Below are 20,719 nucleotides of genomic sequence, written 5' to 3' on the forward strand. Positions count from 1 at the left end.
TTTGATATGTTTTTAAATAAACCTACTATGCTGACACAAAGGTTTTACAGAAGCAACATTTGCTAAGGTAACTTTTCCAGTTTCCCTGTTTCCCTTGCATTACCTTTATTTGCTGAAACACTTAACAGAATCCAACAATGGACAGTGTACACCACCTTCCCTAAAACCTCCCCTTCCCTTCTGTGCCCTTTGCCTTTCCCCATTTTTTTCTATTCAGTAGTTGAATCCATAAACCATTTAATATGGCCAGTGACTTTCACTGATCTGAAAGGCTGTCAGGTCCTGCCAAAGCTAATATTTGTCTAACATTTTATTGGCAGTGGCGGGTTGAAAACAGTAAGGTGGTGCGATGGCATTGTCTTTAAAAAAAAAAAAAAAAGGACTCCGCCAACAATAAAATGTTAACTGTCATGCTGTGTGCCAAACTGGAGGGATAATTACCTCGGCTAATATGAGGGTGTGATATTGAACAGCGACCTTGTTGTTGCTGACTAGGTTTTATTTGGCAGACCTTTCACAAACACCTTGAAGTTGATGCAGAGGATGTTAATAGATAGAGCAAGTACATATTTGATGACAGCTCCCCAAATAGGCCTCCTGTTCAACAGAAATCTTGCATGTCTCTGCACTTCTCTGCACTTCTCTGCACTATGCACAACAGTGGGAAAAACATTTTCAATAATGCCCCATTTCTCCTAGAAAATTTTCTCGGTGAAAATGACCTCATCAATATTAGTATTCTTAGCAGATGTCAGAAATATTTTGACCATAAACAAATAGTTCTCATTATCAGAATACTAATCTTTTGATGATTTGCAGACGCCCAAAATATAAATAACTTTTGATTATAGAAAATAGCTCATTCTATCACCACTGTGGAAGAATATAGTCAAAAAGGGGCATATCTCAAGGCTACATGTCTGCATACAGAGAACTGTGTGTTCACTTTTATACAAAACCAAATGCTATTGTGATGTTTATGGCCCATGGCACTGTAACTTAGTTCTCAGAATGTGGCTGCAAGATAAAAATTGGTCAGGGATCAAATGCTGCTCAAATACCAGAGATAGAGCCTCAGTCACCTGCCAAGCAGATTCAAGCTGACCTTCAGGCACAATGTAAATCTGTTTCAAACCAGACCATCTGCTGCCAACTCAGTGAAAGAGGGCTACATAATAAAAGGTCTCAGAGAATCTAACTGCTGAAAAGAGTCAGAAAAAAGTTAGACTGAACTTTGCAAAAACACACCTGAACAAGTCAAAACCCCTCAAGGATAAGAGGATGCCTTGTGGATAGAAATGTCTTGCGGAGGTTTTTTTTTTTAAAGCATTTTGACACTTAAAAACTGTAGCTTTCAAAGATCAAGACCCCCACTAACACAGACAAGTTCTACATTGTTTTTGATTGTTTTGAGAAAACTTATAGTATAGAGGTCTAAAGGTAGCGCTATGGAGAAGGAATCATCAAAACTTAGAGAGTTAGAGCAGTTTGCATGAGGCAAAACTGCCAGGGGAGAAGTCAAGGATGCTTATTTTTAGGAGCAAGAGAGGCTGTATTACCAAATATTAACTTAAAGGTTGTCAGTTGATTGTTTTCATTTTGATGTACTGTATTATAACTGTTCTGATTCACAAAAATGGTAAAATAAGTAATTGTGGTAATCAATTATAGTGGTCAGTTTCAGCATTTCTTTCTCAAGTAATGAAGGAAAGGTAGAGAACATTGGAGTTGATATTGTCAGATGATATCTTCACACAAGTGATATCTAAGCTGAAGTCCTCTAATCAGTTGAGAACATTAATTTACTGTGGTTTTAAACTGAAACTGTCACTTACTGTAAAAGACATCAGTGTCTGTTAATCAAGCATGTATCTTATTTGAATTAAATAATATGCTATGGTGTATTATGAAGTCAAATCCTACAGTTTAACCCCCATAAATTTCTGTTTTATTATTACATTTCAGCAGTTCTGGCAAAAAAACATCATTATTGACAAACTATGCTCAACACTTAGGAGTATAGAATATTTATCACCAGGAGATGGCAGTACTAACCATGAAAGATGCTCACTTAGGTAACTGATGTTGTCCACCTGTCCTACCCCACCCCACCTCTGTTGTTCTCACATCTAGTACCGTATTCCTTTGATCTGTCTGTATATCGGCTATAATTTTCAGTCAGTCTTTTTTTTTTTTTCTCCATCTCATGCCCCAGCTACAGCTTTCATTGTAAATTATGTGGAGGATATTGAATGTGAATGAAACGAGCAGGTTGATTTGCTTTAGAGCAAGGAAGCTGAAGGGGCACGCTGTGTTGGCTTTACACTTAAGCACTAGACACTGATTAACCTGTTTGTAAGCTTTTATGACCTGCTTTAGTGATGATGATGACAGACCTATGGACAGTGAACTCCGCCTGCTGGCTATCAAAGACTGTAAACACTTAACCTGAACTAACACAAACTCAGGCTAATGTTTCACAAAATCAAAGCAATTCCTCTTAGATCAGGTTGTTGCACAAAACCTCACAATTCCAGTCAGATGGCGTTTCAGCTAGATGATTGATGAGACGTGATTTTCTTTATAATTTATCATCACAAACAATGGAGTTTGAAGTAGTCTTAACATTTGTTGACCAGCTCTGTGAATAACACCGGAAATAACCTATAAATCCGATAGTTACTAATATTTTTCCTATTATCTTTCAGCCGTCATACTTTTTTTTTTGTTCTTGACAAACACCAAACAAAGCAAATGTCAGATACTACATCCGCACATAACACTAGCAGGTCCCCACACCTCCACATGCACAAAAGGCCAGAACAAAGAAAAACCAACAACACAAAAAACAGTGACTCACTAAATGTTTAACTAGTGTGAAAAGATGCCATCAGCCAACACCGTCAGTCTCCCCCTTTCAATCTGGGACACAACCTGAGGGGTACTGGCCTTATTGCCCAGACAGTCTTCCCTCACTGTTGTTCTAATACTAGTCAAACATTATTTTGAATGGCCAAACTCAATAGTGGCAGTGTTCAGCCTGGCAGTGTAAATATTAGCAGAGCACACAGAGAAGCAGGAGTTGCTATGTGTGTATCTGTGTGCTAAGTGTCGTTTCTCTGTCAGCTCCGTCTACACAGCACACAGCAGCAACAATAAAGTTGGTGGTGACAAAAAAGAAAGGAGAGGAAAAAACAAAAAAGAAAGGAATTCAGGCTTATTCTGCCCATAGGCGCTTCCTTGTTTGACAAAGAAAGACATATCATTTTTCTATTATTAGCTGTTTTTTCTGCTGCAGTCAGTTTTTAGCCACACATTCCTGCCGTTATCTCTGTTATGTCTATTTGGCGTACTCTTATTGTGACAAATCAACCCAGCTGCTGAGTATTTTAATCTTCTCAGCGCAACCCTATGCTAATAAGCTTAACACAAAAAAAGCAAATGTCTCCGCTTTGTTGAGAAAAGTCAATTTATTCTGCCAACAGTCTGTTCCTAGAAGTCACCTGGTAGCCTACATAAACACCACCAGGGTTGCCGCTTTGTAAACAAGATCTCTCATTTCAGCTTCCGCACATGTTGAAGATTTTGTGTAACAAGTTCACTGACCATCGGTTCATCACAAAGTCCAGGACTCTCTGATCACTGATTCTACATGCGTGCGGTATGTCCTTTGGTAATTGGCTATGACAAACGTTAGAAATAGCTTTGTTTACTCATCTCTAAAGAGATGTTTGTCTAGTGACACAGTCAAACGTCAGGTGTTAAAGGAAATGGTCTACCTTGAATCATTGATCCGCTGTCAGTGCCTGTTCATTAAGATGTCGCTGTGGAAATCAGTGAATGCAAGTTTGGTGATAGAGTTAATTTATACGTGAACTATTTGGTGTAATGTAATTGTTACTTACCTTATATTTGAGACTGCTAAAAATAAATACTTATCACTTTATTCAGTTACGATGTTTTGGTCACACCCTGGACATAACCTGCTCCAACATCTCCCCTCTGGTAGGCGCTACTCTACGCCAAAACTACCAGACACAGGAACAGCTTCTTTCCTCTCGCCATCACCCTGATGAACAGTTAACTCACTGTCGCTGTGCAATAACCCTGTAATACTAAAACATCCACTCTACCTCCAAATTATATATATTTATTTTTAGTTAAAATACAAAATGTGCAGTAACATGTCTACATATCATTCATTACTGTATATTAAAGTAGGCTGTATATACTGTGCACCTACTGTATGTACAGTATATAAAGTAACATCACTGTTTTACACATTCAGTATTTATTTCAGCACTGTTTGCACTCTTACACACATTGTATGATGTTGTCCACTTGTTTCTATATTTATGTATCTATTTTTTCACCCATTTAATAGTGATATGTTTATGTTTAATTATCTTTGTTTGGCTTGTTGTCCTTGTATATCTCTCTGAAGATTGTTGTGTGTAAGCACATTGGGCCTCATTCACTAATATGTGCGTAGAAATGTTCTTACTTTGCGCACAAAATAAGTGTGCACGCAAAATTACTGTCGGATTCATGACATGTGTGTGCAACGGCCAATTTTGTTGGTATGGTGTTTGTATTGTGCGTATGTTGGTGAATCCGAATCACTCTATAATTGACAGGTGTGTCAATTAAAAACTAAACACTTAGGAATTTGCAAATATCTTTATCAGCCTCACAAATCCAGCATTTGTTAGGCTATAATTAAGACTTGTTTGCAAGCACTGTGGAATTATTAAAAGAGTAAAATGTATCATGGGTATGATTGTTGGCATAACTTCAATTTTTACTGACTTATTTTGTATTTGCCAGTGTTTACTCTTACTGAATAAATGGATTATTCAAGATGGATGAGTATAAACATTAATAGTTATTTTTCTCTCCCCGCTCTCTGTGGGGAAATGTATATGGAATATGTTTCATGAACTGATATGGGCACATGCATTTATGTTTCTTTCATCAGTCACATTGCCATGGTAATCCACACCTCTTGCACACCTGCTTTCATTCATGTTACAGGGAGCATCACAGCGCCTGAGAACTTTGCTGTTCACCATCATTTGGAAGAAATAGAAAGAGCAGCTGTGAAAATGTTTGCAGTTTTGGGAAGTACAAGCGTCTTCAGCTGGTTGAGAAGCATTCTCTTGAAATACTGTTTGTTCTGGGCACAGACATAAAACACCAATGTAAGTGATGGGCTAGGCAAGCAAATAATCAAACAGGCTAATATTGACAGTAGATTTATGTTTGTTTATATGTGCCATATGTGCCTGCTGTTCATGCCAAACAAGGCAAACAAGATTTATCTCACTCTTTGTGTACATATTTTTTCAGTCACAAAAGTTATTTATTTATTTTTTTTACCAAAGCCCAAATTGTGCCATAAGTTAATGTTATAATTTTTTAAAATTTTAATAAACTGATTAAAATTTCCCCCTCAAGAATTTGGTTTACTGAAGTGATGCTATGCAGTACTAAGTAGAAGTTGATACAGCTTTTCATATTCATATCCTAGCATCCATCAGTCTACTTGTTGAACTCAAATCACAGGTTTATGAGTTCAACAAGCAGACAATGCTTATTATGCCATTCTAAGTCTGTATGTTGAAACTAACCTCATACAGCTTTTTTTTTTTTGCATTTGTTCTACCCTCAGGCTTCTGCAGAAACACCTACCTGCTCTTGCTCATGGCCATGGGGCCTCACCTGTCAGTTTCTGTAACTTAAACTCTAGCCCCAGGCTTCCCGCTTTCAACCTGTGCTGACACGCTGCCTTTCTCATACATTCAGCTAATCCAGCAGGTCATTTTCAAGATACTATAACATTGGCGGACAATACCAGTAAGCTATAGTCTGTCTGCCTTCCTCCTTTTGTATGTATGAGCTAGGGTGTACATCCATCACTCTGTGTATTGTATGTACATGTGTATGTGGTCTGCATTTCCAAAGAGAGAATGCCAGACGTTGAAGCATGGCCCTGGGCTCATTCTCATGCAGGCCCATGGTGTGGAGCTGAGGCTAGGAGATAATTGCTGCTCTGAGGAGTGGATGGCTTGGGAGCTTTCTTCATCTACCAGTGCCAGCCACCAAGCTGTCCATCATATGGGCCCAACGACTGACACTCTCCGAGGAGAAACAAAGGCTATTAGCAGTATATGTGCACAGCTGATGCACAAGCATACAGAATTAACTTAAACATAACTTGCTTGCATACAAAGTGAGATACAGACACATACACACACACTCCGTCAACACTATCCTCATGTTTTTCCTCACTTCTCTACCCATTATCATCTTTTCTCCCCTCCTCCTCTTCCTGTGCTTTCTAATCTCACTTCACACCTGCTGTCTCTGACATACATGTTTCCCCTGAGAGAAGAGAGTGAAGCTTGAGTGAAGGGCTAAGGCTTAGTGTAGGAGGTGGAAAGGGGGAGACAGATTGAGCCTATTTTATACCAGACCTCCCTGTGGCTCTAGTTGAGGCTTCAAAGATGGGATGTATCCACCCACAGGGCAACATTGGTGAAGGATAAAACCGAAAGGGGGTGAGATAATCAAAGTGGACATCACAGTGCTGTGAATGTGTCACAATCCCCAAATATGTTTAAATACATATAGACAAACTGTAGAAGAAAAACCTAAGGATACACTTGGATGAACAATTGGTTGCTCATTGTGAAATGATGTATAATATGCTAAGATCTCCAATTTTAAGACTGTTGTGTATTCAAATGACATTTCAACAAGAATATGTGTACACCAGCAGAGTCCTCCTACTCCTGGCTGATTGGCATGACTTTGACACTGGTGTGTATTTCAGGTCCCTCCACAGGGTGTGGAGCTCTAATGAGGGATAAATTTGTGCTTGCTAAGCATGGCCAGATTTATGAGCCAGCAAGTCTCTCCAGCTCTGCACTGACAACGGATATAAATATAAGGACTCTTCAGGGGGACTGTATCACATGGGGATTTAGGACCCACCCAACACGGTTGTGTGTGGGGAGTGTCACAGGGACTGAGCACAAATGATCACGATTGGTCCACTTGGTATCATTTTATTATTTATTTTCATGGACTACATTTTCACATGACAACTGTTACTGTCAGGTGTCAGCTTGCTCCGGCTCCTTATTACGGTTTATTACTATTTGGGTTTTATTTTTGTTTTATTTCTGGACATACCATTTTACTCAAAAAAGTATTTGTTGAGATCTTGGAATGTTTTAGTCTCAGTGCCCTTTCTTGGTTAAAATAAAGTTACATAAAATTTTGACATAATGTTTGTGCTGTATTTACTTGCAATGAGGGATGATAAGCAAGATTACGAACGCTCTCACTTTTGGTGGTGCTGAGAACTGCTCATGATTTCTTCCTTGTTGGACCTATATCTAGTGCTATTGCTGCACTCTGAGATCTTCAACAACTACAAATATATATAATCAAAGTTGTACTAAGGAGTAAGGACATATATAAAGTAGTTGTGTCAACACGTCTGTCTTCTTGTGTGGTGACTCTTTCCTCACAAATTATCTTCTTACTGTGACTGACTGCATTGTTAATCTCGACTCTTCCCAACTTTTAAAAACTCAAAATGTTTGCAATGCAAACATACAATGTCATGATCGATAGATCATTGCAGCCTGAGCTTAGATTTTGATATGACTTGTCTTGCGGTCAGTGAATGGACTGGGAAGTTTATTTAGAGACTTCATGATAATGGTCTGCGTCCGACATGACTTCCATTAAATCACTAAGTATTAACATTCTCTTGAGAGTATGCAATATGTGTGCTCATGGAAATTGAATCACTGTATTTCTGCTTGAACTACATTCATAAATGGCTATGTAATCACAATTTGAGAGTCATATGTCCTTTTTTTGTGTAGAGTCAGGTGGGTTTATTACAGGGCCAATGTCTTAGATCTTATTAGTGGCTTCAACGGGAAGAGGGTGATTAAGCGTGCCTATATTTTTTCACGTTTCCACTGTTATCGTGTGCTGGCTTTCAATGAACCTATTCTTTCCTGGAAAGGCATTTTTCATACATGGTGTTACTCTCCCTGGGACTCCACTCTTATCCTTCTGTTTTCTTTGGATGGTTAGCCTGAAATTTAAGGTGAAACGGCATAGGACCATATTTCCTTTGCAAATTAGGGTACGTCATGAAAATGTCAGTGGTTTCACTTGATTAAGTGTATGGCTTTCCTTTTCAGCTGTTTTGACTTACTCTGACACTGTCCTCATGTTTTGATATACTTAACCCAGCCGTTTAAAAACCATTTTGTTTTCCACTTGCTATGAATTTGCAATTTATTTTGCCTGGATTTGACCCAATCCTAAACTTTTCCCAACCTCTTACCTCAGTATTCTTCACATGGGAATGAAAACAAGGTGTCATGGAAAGTCATTTTGGGTATTTGAAACACTGTCAAAATTTGACATTTTCACTGCTCTTGCAGCTGTATGAGGTAATAAGAGCGTTTTTGGTAGAGAGCGGGTTGAAGCTCTGACCATTTAAATTGCATGATCATCAATCTTGCACTCATCATTAGCGAAATAGTTTCTAATAATTTTTGGTCCTTAGGTGCACTCAGCCAAAACCTAAATCTCTCTAAACGTTTACATGTTCTTTTAATTCCATTTGGCTTTTGGTATTGCTTTGGCATAACCATTAACGTTGACTGTAGTGTAATTGTTTTTCCACAAGTTTTATTTGTAGGGATGTATGTCTTACCCACCGAGACAGATTTGATTCATTTTGAATACAGGATCAACAATGCAATGCATCCATATATTTTAATGCTTTCGGACATGATGTTTAATGATGAGATGTAATTTATTGTTATCCAACCTTTCCATTGCAGTTCCACTAATATCACAGTTTTGTGTCTGCTTGCATGAAGGAATCCTAAGAAGCGTATCAAATGGACCATCCTTTGTAGAATCTAATTTGTTGGTATTACAGTATTATAATAAGTGATCTCTAAAAAAACAAAAACAAAAAAAAAACATTGTGTTTATCTAAAAATGTATTTAATTTATTTAGTAATAATCACTTTCATGCATACACACTCACTGGCCACTTCATTAGATACACCTGTGCAATCTAATGCAATCCAATACAACATCTCTGCCATAAATTCTACATTTATGAAGCTTATACATTTTAAGTTTTTGTTGACATTGTCAGAAAGTTGATAGTTCTACTTCATGATGATTATTGAGGTCGTAGTGGGTGGTGGTGTGGTGGTGTCCTGGAGTGCATTATATTGAATGGGGTTCCTAATATTTTGTCCGCTCCATTAACATACAAGAGGGGGGAAAAATATTAGGAACACTTTTCAATATAAAGCACTCCAGTACGCCACCACCACCCACTACGACCTCAATAAAAAATGTGAAGTAGAACTACTATCACCTTTCTGGCAATGTCAACAAAAACTTAAAATGTATAAGCTTTGTAAATGTAGAATTTATGACAGAGCTCTGTTGTAGGCTATTGGATTACATTAGATTGCACAGGTGTAACTAATGAAGTGGCCAGTGAGTGCATGTTTTGGTGATGCAACAAAATGTCATTAGATCTGTTTGTCATAAGATCCTAATTAGGAGCTGCCTTTCACTCACCCATGCCCAAGTAGTTAGTAAAATTGATACACTGTCAAAGATCATTTATATTTCACAATAAACACGATGTGACAGTCCCAGATCCAACAGTTTCTCAGGTCATTGAGACCAAATACCCTGGAGGGCTTTGTTATTTAGGTCTGTGGGCGCAGGTGCACATTCGAGGCTCAGTGTCTTAAAAGCAGACACTCACGTCAATCTGAGCAGGAAGCTTGAACAATAGAACAGCCCTTGTATTTTTATTCTGCCCTCTTCAGCCAGGACAGAACCATTAAAGAGCACTCTGGCTGTCAGCTGGATGAAGTTTTCTTCCCTGCATCTCTCTGACAGGCGAAGATTTGTTCTCTTGCTGAGAGAATGATTTGGGTCTTATAGTTCTATTGTCCCCGAGATGACAGTTCTCCTAACAGCTCTGCTTTAGCCCATACCTTGAACACCCACTGTCATCAAAACCACAACACTGGGGGCAAAGAGCAGCTTGATGTGAGCTGTACAGTATCATCTTTCCTAAATCGACCTTATACTCGTACACTGTTAGCCACAGAGTGTAGGTGTATTGCAACAGAGAAACTATATTACATGATTACATGCCTGTATATTTCCTTGACTAACAATGGGCTGATATTTAGTGTAGGAGTGAGCATTATGGATAAAATCCCATCATGATATTTGGAATTTTAAATTTCAATGTTGATGTACAAGATAGGAATGTCTGTTTTGGCTAATCCGGTGGATTTAAATACTTGATGAATAAAGATACATGATCATAGTGATGCAAAAATCACAAAATCAAATGTTACCATAAAGCAGCGCTGCTCATTGATTTGCTACGGCCTGATACACCCAGAGATTTTAAAGGGATTCTAGTTTATTATTATGGAATAGACTGCTGGATTGTGTACCAAACTGCTATATTATAAGAAATTATATCATTCAGCATTCAGATGTGGTCTGTTTTGTTTATAAATGATTTTATTTGTTTCTGATCAGTCTGGTGACACTTTGTGCCTTGTATCTTGTTAAAAGACCAATAATATTAATAATAATATTAATTTCAATTTACTTTTAGTCTCCTGTTTTTATTGCTATGGTTACAGTCCTATCACGTTGCCATGGATCCTAATGACACTTACAGAATTAATTTTAATGAAAATTATGTATGAGAAATATTGTACCTTGTAACATACCCATGGGATAAATGTATCTGCTGCAGTGACTCAAAACTGAACTAAAGTATCATACTTGAGTAAATCAAATTTCCATTTCCCATCTTTATATTACTACTTGTTAGTGTAGCTCATCATTATTAGGTGTGTAGCAGAGAGTGGAAGTTTCTTCTGGTCGCCTTTCAGCGCCATGGGAGCTTGAAGGACTGAGTGAAATATGGGAAGATAGCAGGCTCCCAGATCTCTGTGAATTATAGGTAATCCCTCTCAGAAAACCAATGCCTGTTTGGAGGAGAGAGCTGACAGGGAGCGGAAGAAATTGATTTGTCACTGTAAAATTATCCTTTCCCTGGGTGAAGCAGTGCATATTGCTGTTAGTAGGGGGCATGCCAGGTTAATATGGGGACCAAAGTGCATTTAAGCATTAATTTTAGCGTGTGAAAACATCAGTGGAGGAATACTGAAAGGAGAATGAGAGAGAATATATTTGCATGGATGAGGATGAGCAAGTGTGTACTGTGTGTGTGTGTGTGTGTGTGTGTCTTGTGAATTGTTTAGTTGTGCACATACACAGTATGTGTTAATTTTGATACAACATGGAACTCAGATTTGCCTCCAGTCGCCTTCATTAGATCTCCCAGATTGTATTTGATTCATTTTGTCCCAACTATTCAGGAGCACCACTACTTTTTTCTTTTCCTGGTCGAGGAAATATATTAAGATCAAGATTTTCACATCAATCTATAAAAGTAAGAGGCCAGAAACTGGTGCCTATTAGAAAATGGGGCCCTATATGTTGGTCTGCATGTTTATGTTAACAAAGAAACAAAGAATGAATGACATAATTTATAATAATTAAACACACAAACACAGCCACTCCAACCACAGACACTTTGAAAAAGTGAAAGCTTAAAAACTAGGCCTCTTTTTGTAGACATTTGAAGAACTTGTGGTTTGACAAGTCATGGTAGCAGTGCTTGTTACTCGGAGATAACATTTTCCTGAAGTTGTAAGAGAAAGAGAGCCAAAGATAGAAGCATAAAGCCAGGTACAGTTAGTCTGTTGAAACAGGAGGGTTCATGCCCAGCTAATTATGTAGTTTGCTCCAGCTCTATGTTCAGTCCTTTCATGTCAGTACTACCGTAACCACAGGTTACACAACCCCGGAAAGGCCCCACACTCATTGCTGTCACATCCCACCTCTTCATGCCCTCTTGATCCTCCCTCTTTCCGCCCAGGAGGAATGAACTACAAGGGCTTTCTCATTCTTTGGCACTTGCCACAACAGCCCACTTCAATATTTACAGTACGTATAGTGGAGATTTTTCAGCGTTGTGAATATAACATTCTGTATTACATGTAGAGCACAAAGAGAAAAGTAAATGAACATCACATTTTTAAAGTGCTAGTCCTTTTTAGCCCTGACCCCCTTCCCTCAAGAGGCTTTGCCTTTTGCCAGGCCACCATTATCAATAAGAAATTTGTTCTTAATGACTTGCCTGGTTAAATAAAGGTTAAATAAATGAAAAAGTAAATTTAGAAAACTCATGAAATGCAGTTTGAACTGGCCTCATTTAAATTAGTTCAAACTTTAGCTTGTGTTTGAAGCGATGCATGCAAAAAACAGAGTTACTTTGATTGAATAGATACTGTAAATATGCACTTTACCAGTAGAACTTTGGATTGCCAGATGCAATAGCAGGACAAAAAAGTACTGTAATATACACACTGTAAAGGTACATGTTTTACAAGGCTTTTCAAAACAGACTTAAGTTGCCTTTGAATTCTGAGAAAACCTGAACTCAAGTTTTGAAATGCTTCTCAATGTGGTAAATGTTCAGTTGATGTAATTGCATAACATTGGTTGCTTCTGTTTTTAAAGTAGTCATGGTGATATTGTTATGAAATACATAGTTTACTGTCCTTAAATAAACTGGTCTCCTCCCATTTTGGTCTATAAACTTTTCTCACCTGTCCTGCCAGCACCACCCACATAAGATTATCTTCTGTAACTCAAGTCTAGACTTGTCACCAGAGTTGGGTATCTAGACCAGTTCCAGGTTGGAACGGTTCTAAATTTATGAGTTCAAAATTGGACTTTTGTGTTGATATCTCTGCTAGTCAAGTGCAGACACAATCTACAATTGTGTCTGCACTTGATTATGGTGATATTGCATATATCCGTGCCTCTCCCTCCACCTTAAAGCAATAAACATTTAACTGCTCACATGAGTCAACATGATGTTTTTGAAAAGTTCCAATCTGGTTTTTGAGCAAAGCACAGCACTGAGACTGCTTTACTTAGGGTGACCAATGATCTCCTCCTTGCTGCTGATGCTGGTGAAGGGTCTGTCCTGATTTTACTTGACTTAAGTTCTGCATTTGATACAGTAGATCATAGTATCTTAATTTGCCGTCTAAGAGACATTGTAGGAGTTGCAGACATTGCTCTCAAGGGGTTCATCTCAGACGGACAGTAACTTCACATCATCTTCTGCCTCTATGAACTGTGGAGTACCTCAAGGCTCTTTCCTTGGTCCCCTTCTATTCTGTATCTACATGCCTCCACTTGGCCAAATAATACACAATCATAAGATTTCTTTTCACTACTATGCCAATGACACAATTTTATGTGTCTATAAAACCAAAAGCCACCAGCAGTCTGACTTCCTTAAAGAACTGTCTAACGGATATCAAATGTTAAATGTCCAATAACTTGCTCAAACTCAATAAAGAAAAATATGAAGTACTCTTATTTGGGTCATTAAACACATAAGATTTTAATGATACATTTGTTAACCTGCCCTCCTCTGTTAAGCCTAGTGCCAGAAATTTTAGGAATTATCTTTGTTTCCAAATTAAATTTTGATTATCATGTCAATAAGGTAGTTCAGTCCTGTTTTTATCATCTTTGAATTTCATCATTTCTATCACTCTCTGATTGGAGAGAGTTATTCATGCTTTCATTTTCTCAAGACTTGATTATTGTAATTCACTCTTTACCTGCATGAGCCATAAAGCATGCTCAGGCTGTTAACTGGATCAAACAAAAGAGATCACATAACCCCCATGTTAACATCTTTGCACTGGCTTCCAGTCAATTTCAGAGTATATTTTAAGGTATTACTCATTACTTTTAGTGCACGGCATGGTCTAGGTCTAGGAGACGTTTGTGAACTTTTGTGCCCCTATTTACCTGCACACAACTCTGCTAACAGTTCCTCAATCTCGACTTAAAACTAAAGGAGACTGCTTTTGCTGTCAGTGCCCCAAAACTCTTGTACAGTCTTGAAAGTTGCTTTTCTGCATCACTTTTTCTTGTTATTATTCATTATTGTTATTGTTTTTTGTTGTTTGATTGTTAACTTTTTTTTTGTTGTTCTTTTGTGAAGCACTTTGTAACTTTGTTTTGAAAGTGCATACAAATAAAGGTTATTATAAAGCCTCTTGTTTCTGTGTATCACCGTGCACTGAGCTTCATCACAGATGATACATTTCCCACTCATCATTGCATCGTAAATGAAAAGGTGGGATGATCCTCCTTAACCAACAGAAGAGACCTGCATTATATGTTATTTATCTCTAAGGCTCTACTGCAATAATTGCATCATTACCTCTGCTCTCTGCTCACATATAAATACAGTACTTACATTGTGAGGTCACAGGACATTTTAACATTAGCTGTATCACATGTTCAAATTGAACTTGGAAGAAATGGTTTAAAATAATACGTTCCCTACAAATGGAATGAGCGGCAAGAAATACTGAAATATTTGCAAATTCACCTGTAATTGCTTCTCTTAATGTAAATCTAATGTGTGTGGCGTTTCTGTGTTTGTCCATGCTTAAACTGCGTATGTTTATTATTGTACAGGTCTTTTGATGTTTTCAACAGAGGTGTTATATGATAGCTAAAAGTGAAACATTATTCTCACACATATTACCCGTGTATAGACACACCTGTATTTTTTTATGTATGTATTTGTGTATGTGTTCTTGTTTTTACTGTCATCTTTCTTTTTTTTCTTCTTTACATTTTAACTTTTATATTCTAACTTTTTTTAAAAAAAAGCCTCCCGTGGACAGGTGTTTTAATTTAGCGTTTCGCTACAAACACTTAACACAGTGCATCTGGTGCCTGTGCATAATTGTATGTTGCAGTTCCAATGCTATTGTGGTGTCCATGTCAAATAAATAAACTTAACCAACTCTGAAAAAGAGATCATGATCTCAATCAGACTACCTGTTCAAATAAAGGATTCAATAAAATAATAAATAAAGTAATAATGCATTTAACTACTTTGAAACTGCAGCACAGCCTCACCAAAGATAATATGCGAAGATAACATCATGCAAGAGAGGAAGTCAAACATGACAAAGCATTTACTATAGCGTGGTATGAAAATGCAGTTTTTCATCTTAGTCATTTCCATGATAAATATAGTAGTGTAGTGTAAACATCCATTTGAAAATATGATCTGTTTTATTTAGTCATGTCTGTCATGAACAGAACAAGTAAAACAAAAAATCCTATTTTTAAAGAATGAATAAAGATTTTTCTCTGAGAATCGCAAAATCATGACCCCAGTCTTACTGGAAATAGTTGCAAAACACCTTCAGTAAAGCCTCTAAGAATATAAGAACAGAAAAAAGTGTATCTTTATTAGTCCGTATTTGTACAATTATAACAAGTCATGTACCGATGTAACTGTCAAAGCGAGAATTTCATTCAATTCGTAAATCTCTGCTTTATAAGATGCTTTTGGTTCTTCCTATATCTTCCTATATTACTAGAAGCTAAATTAATCTGAGAGGACTTCAAAGTTCCAAACAAATATTGCTTTGCTGCATGAAACTCTAAAAACATTCTCTTTGAAAAAGTATTTATTCAAGTGATTCACCAGCCTGATTCCTTGGAGAAATGACTAATTAGATCTTTTTGTGTTTCTGAGACTCCAGTACACCTGGGAATAACATGTATCCTTGATGATCATCTTGTGTTTAAGTAGAGCATAAATGCATAGAAACTGGATGCAAATACTCCCATGATACATATACAAATACTCTGACATTTTGTTATGAACTATAGTATTTTCTAAGCTTTACTTGTGGGGATGCATTTAATATGTTTAAAGTTGTGTTTTTCACAAACTGTCAGCTGCTCTTTTGTCTTTGTTAACTATTATTGGTAAATCAACTTTAGTTCTTTTTAACCGTTTTTAATCGTTTTATTATGTTTTGTTATTATTATGTTTTTATCTAAGGTTGTATTCTGTGGGTATTTATTTCAAATAAACAAATAACATTTACCTGAGCATACAACCTCTGGACAGGGGAAAGTACTCAGTGTTACTTATTACAGATGCCATCAATGATTAATGACAATTGTGAGTTAGATATCAATAAAAGGCTGTTTTGCTTCTCTACTTTTTTTTCTTTTGATTGATGTTGTGTAGACTAGAATGCACTCCAATAAAAGAATTCATAGCGATATGCATGGCTGGAATCATTTTGTGGATGAACTTGTTTTTTTACTAACTTAATTATTACATAATTTTCTGCTATGGCCAATTGATGATTTACAGTTAACCAGTGTAAGGCAGAAATGTTTGTGTCTGTCCCTACAATATTCAATGAAATCTGTAAAAAAAAAAAAAAAAAAAAAAAAAAAAAAAGCCCTAAAACTAGTAGTAAATAAAAGTGTTGCAGTGTAGAAAATACCAAATTTAATATCAATTTCATAAGTCAAACCCCCAGACTCCCGTCCACATTTTTTCAATTAGCAGGCTTTTCCAGAGGATCAGACACCACTTCACACTTCAGTCAGATGAGGCCGCCACCCTCCATGAACATCACTCACTCACCTTTGACAGACACACTGGTGCACAAGGATCATTCCATTGCTGCCCACACACAAAAACAGAGCAATACTAAAATGGTACAAGGACGACTGGAATGGGTGTTTACTGTTGTCAAATTCCAGACTTAGGTGGAAATAAACTGTTGCCCTTGGGTTTGTGCCTCACACATAGAGATAATCATCAGTAGTCACTCCCTTCCTCTCATGTTTTGTTTTCAATGATTAAACAAAGGTTGTTTTGCCACTTGTGGGCGGATGACACCAAAATAGTGGCTGCCTTCATCTAATGGCTGATTACTTGACCCTGAAAGAAGCAGACACACTTTCCCTCATGATTGCCAACACAGGTAGAAACATACATATGATTATGTTGTACTGATGACATAAACATGTATGATGGATAACTTTGTCCTTCCATTTGAGTGGATAGATCGTCAAGAGGCATGGTATGCAGCAAAAAAATGTCTTAACAGGCTATTAATGTTATAGGCGTTTAGCAGATGCTCTTTTCCAAAGTGGCTCACAGCTGAGTGAACCTGTTCAGTGTTCTGTTCAAGGACACTGACGGTACATGTGGCTGCCGCAGGACTCACATAGTTTTATTATTTGTCTCGAAGTCCGTGATACGGCAGTATTGTTATATATGTGTTGTGTTTGCTAATTCCACCTGTTTCCTAAAAAGCAAAAATGGTATATTTGTATTATAAATGAGAAGTGATCTTTCAGTCAGTTTTTTTGCATTTATTGGATATTTCTGTTTCTTGTTGCAAGTTTCTGTGTTGTCGCTGGTGGCATGTCTTCAGACATGTTGGTCAGTTGGACAGTCTTTCACTTTGGTTTACACTGAAATATATAATATATATATATCACTATTGGATGGATTAAGATCAAATTTTGTACAGATATTCGTGGTCCCTGGGGGATGAATCCTACTTTGATGATTCTCCGTCTTTTCGTCTAGCACCACTGTGAGGTTGACATCGGTGGGTTTTTTTTAAGTGAAATGTCTCGACAGCTATTTGTCCTTTCTCCACATGCCTAAACTTATGCATAAACGTACCTGTATGTTTTTACATTTACCTGACAAGGACCTCTCGTAGACATGCAAAGTATGTCTCTTATATGTCTGAAGTGAAGGCAGACATAGTGTATTGTTGTTATTGGTGCTAGTCTGAGATGGTTAGATCAACAAATTGTGCGTCTGCTGTTTATTTCTCACTCTCTGTGTGTGTTTTCTTTCAACCATGTCCACAAACAATAGTTTTTTGTGTCTAAACCTCATCGAATCTTAACCACAGTAGCAGATCTGTAGTCATATTATTCATTTTTGTAGCAGTCATATGTAATGGGTTTGGAATGCACTGACAGAAGAAAGTGCTCATGTCATTTTAGAAGTCAGTAATAAAAAATGACATTTTGTCATTTAGTTGGAGGGCTTATTGGTGCACAGTACACAGTGAAGCTGTGTTTATAGCTGTTTGACAAGGTTTTATATATACTATTATACTGTAACACTCATATGGGCATCAATATACTTTAGACAGCAAAAAGCTGTCACTATTAAATAAAGCAGGTTGTTGTAAGGAACAAAGATGCAGTGTAGCATTTATAATGCTGGCAAGATCCTTAAATCTGATCTGAATCAGTTTCACTCATCCCCTGGGTTGTTCATATTGTCTATTCATCGCATCACATCCTGACTGCATTTGTGTGTGCCTGAGACTCAGCCAGTCATTGTGCTCTGCTTTGTGCATGTTTGAGAGCACACTACCCGTACAGACATGTTTGTGTGCACTTTCCCTAACCCCTCATAGATAAGAGCACCCTTATTGATGTTTTGAGGGCATGTACTAATGTGGGTGCACTCAGACAACAACCTGAAAATCTTTAGAAAACACGAGGTCAGGGAAACAAAGAACAAAGACGCTAGAATGGAATTTAGTAACAAGATGATATTGTGAAAAAGTGGTCCTTCCATGATGAAATGCTTAAAGAAGGGGCAATGATCCTTTTCTACAATATGCTTCTCTGAAAAAAAGTAAAAAATCCTACATATGGCACCGATAACATGATGTATGCATGTTTTTCTTTTGAACAGTTTAACCCAGTTTCTGCATCAAGACACCATGAAAATGAGAAAAAAAAATCCCTGGGAGTCTCATCAGGGGTACTTAGAAACAAAAATAAACAATTCGTCCGGAGTACATCAGTGCTGAAGATGATCGATAGCTTGCTGGACAAATGTCACAGAGGTTAAGTTCAAAGGTATCGCACCTCTACTACCCTCAAAACAATCAGTCAAAATAACACTGACAGGGATAATGATTATCTGCTACAGATGTGGAAGGAAGTGCATGCTACCACCTCTATCATAATGTTACATCACCACTTGAGGCATGTTACATACCGTATGTACAGCTTACACACTGTCATGAGCTGTTGTTGTTGACTGTGTCTCGTCTAGTCAGTCTTCTGACAACAGTGTTAAAATAATTCTGGCTAGTTTTATTAAATTGTTTGACCCTTTATGCTGTATGTTCCAGATTTCGGTTAGTTATAATGATTATCTTTCAGTAAAATTCTTTTGACTATAACCTTACCGACCGATCTGTTGTTTTGAAATTAAAATTTCCACTCACAAGAATTAAAGTGAGCGGTCAAAACTGAAAAACAAGTTGTTAGTTATGAGGTGGCAGCGCCCATGATATTTGTGTTCAACATATGGTATTGCGGCAGCCATTTTGACACGCTCTCTCCCCTTTTCTCTCTCTCTCTTCTATCGTCTTCTAATAAAAAAAACTAAATACACGCAGAAATTAACGTTGGCAGTTAGTCGTTCGCCTTAGCAACATTCCAATCCTCCCCTTTTTCTGCTGGCTTTAGCTGCTTAGACCCACAGGGCAGACTTATTGGACCATTAGTGGCCAGTCAGTAGTCATTAATTACAAGGCAAACTGAGCTGACACTTGCTGATTGGAATGAGAAGCCCTTGTAGAGGAGACGGCTACAAATTTCCCTGATAGCTCAGGCATCCATTACTTAGCTGGATATACTGCGAAAAATGCAGTAATCAGAACAGGGATTGCGAAAGGGTGCTGTAAAGAGGTATTCTCTTTCCAGGACAGTAACACACACATACGTACTTTCTCTATTTCTCTCTGTCTCGTTAATATACATGAATATAAACAGACAAATTAAGTGTACAGTAACGCAAAAACAATAATTCAGTATTATCATCTAATGTCTCTGAAAAAGGATCATATTGTGATGTTGTGGTTTCCATTTTCAAATTTTGTTCTTAAACATTAAAACATGAATAAATCAGCTCAATGAGATAGAGACATGGTCATGCTCATGCCATCACTACTGGCTGCAGTAGCTCCCTCACCGCCACAACCTCCGTTTTATGTGATATCTCCTATTGTGGATTTAGCTGAGGTTTATGTTCATGTATGTTTGTTAAGGGGGATTAGCTCTCTCAGGTGAATCCCCTCTTAAAGAAAGGTCTTTCCTGCCAAATATAACTACATATCCGTTTGCTTTTAATCGTCAATTCCTTGACATGAGTGTCTCTGACTGAAATCCACATGCGGCTAAATTCTGTGTGAGTCAACATTATATCATTGGTCAGTGACATGGGGGTCAGCGATGAGGGTGAAGTTACATAATAACTATAAACCTACAATGTCTTATTCCTTAACAAAAGAAAATTAAGTTCATGGAAATAAAGTGAAAAAAAAAATGTATTCATGATAATCTACTTAATAATTAAAGTCATAGTGCATGCTGTACTCTAGATTTTATGATTGCAATGTAATCCCTTCACTCTTTCAGCCTGTATCTAATCCCTTCTTCTATTCCACTGCCCTAAAGCTCCCCTCCCCAAGCTCATCACAGCTTGTCACATCATTTTGGGGTCACTTCATTCAGAGGCCTGCAGCAGGAGACCTCCGCAGGTTTTAAAAACAGATGTGACAGGCCTATTAAAATGAGTGATCTCTACTGCCCTGCTCTCCTCCGCCGCTGTAGCCAGAATGGGTACTAAGCTGTC

This window comes from Thunnus thynnus, chromosome 1, assembly GCF_963924715.1.
Source record: "Thunnus thynnus chromosome 1, fThuThy2.1, whole genome shotgun sequence".
In the NCBI taxonomy this organism is placed as follows: domain Eukaryota; kingdom Metazoa; phylum Chordata; class Actinopteri; order Scombriformes; family Scombridae; genus Thunnus; species Thunnus thynnus.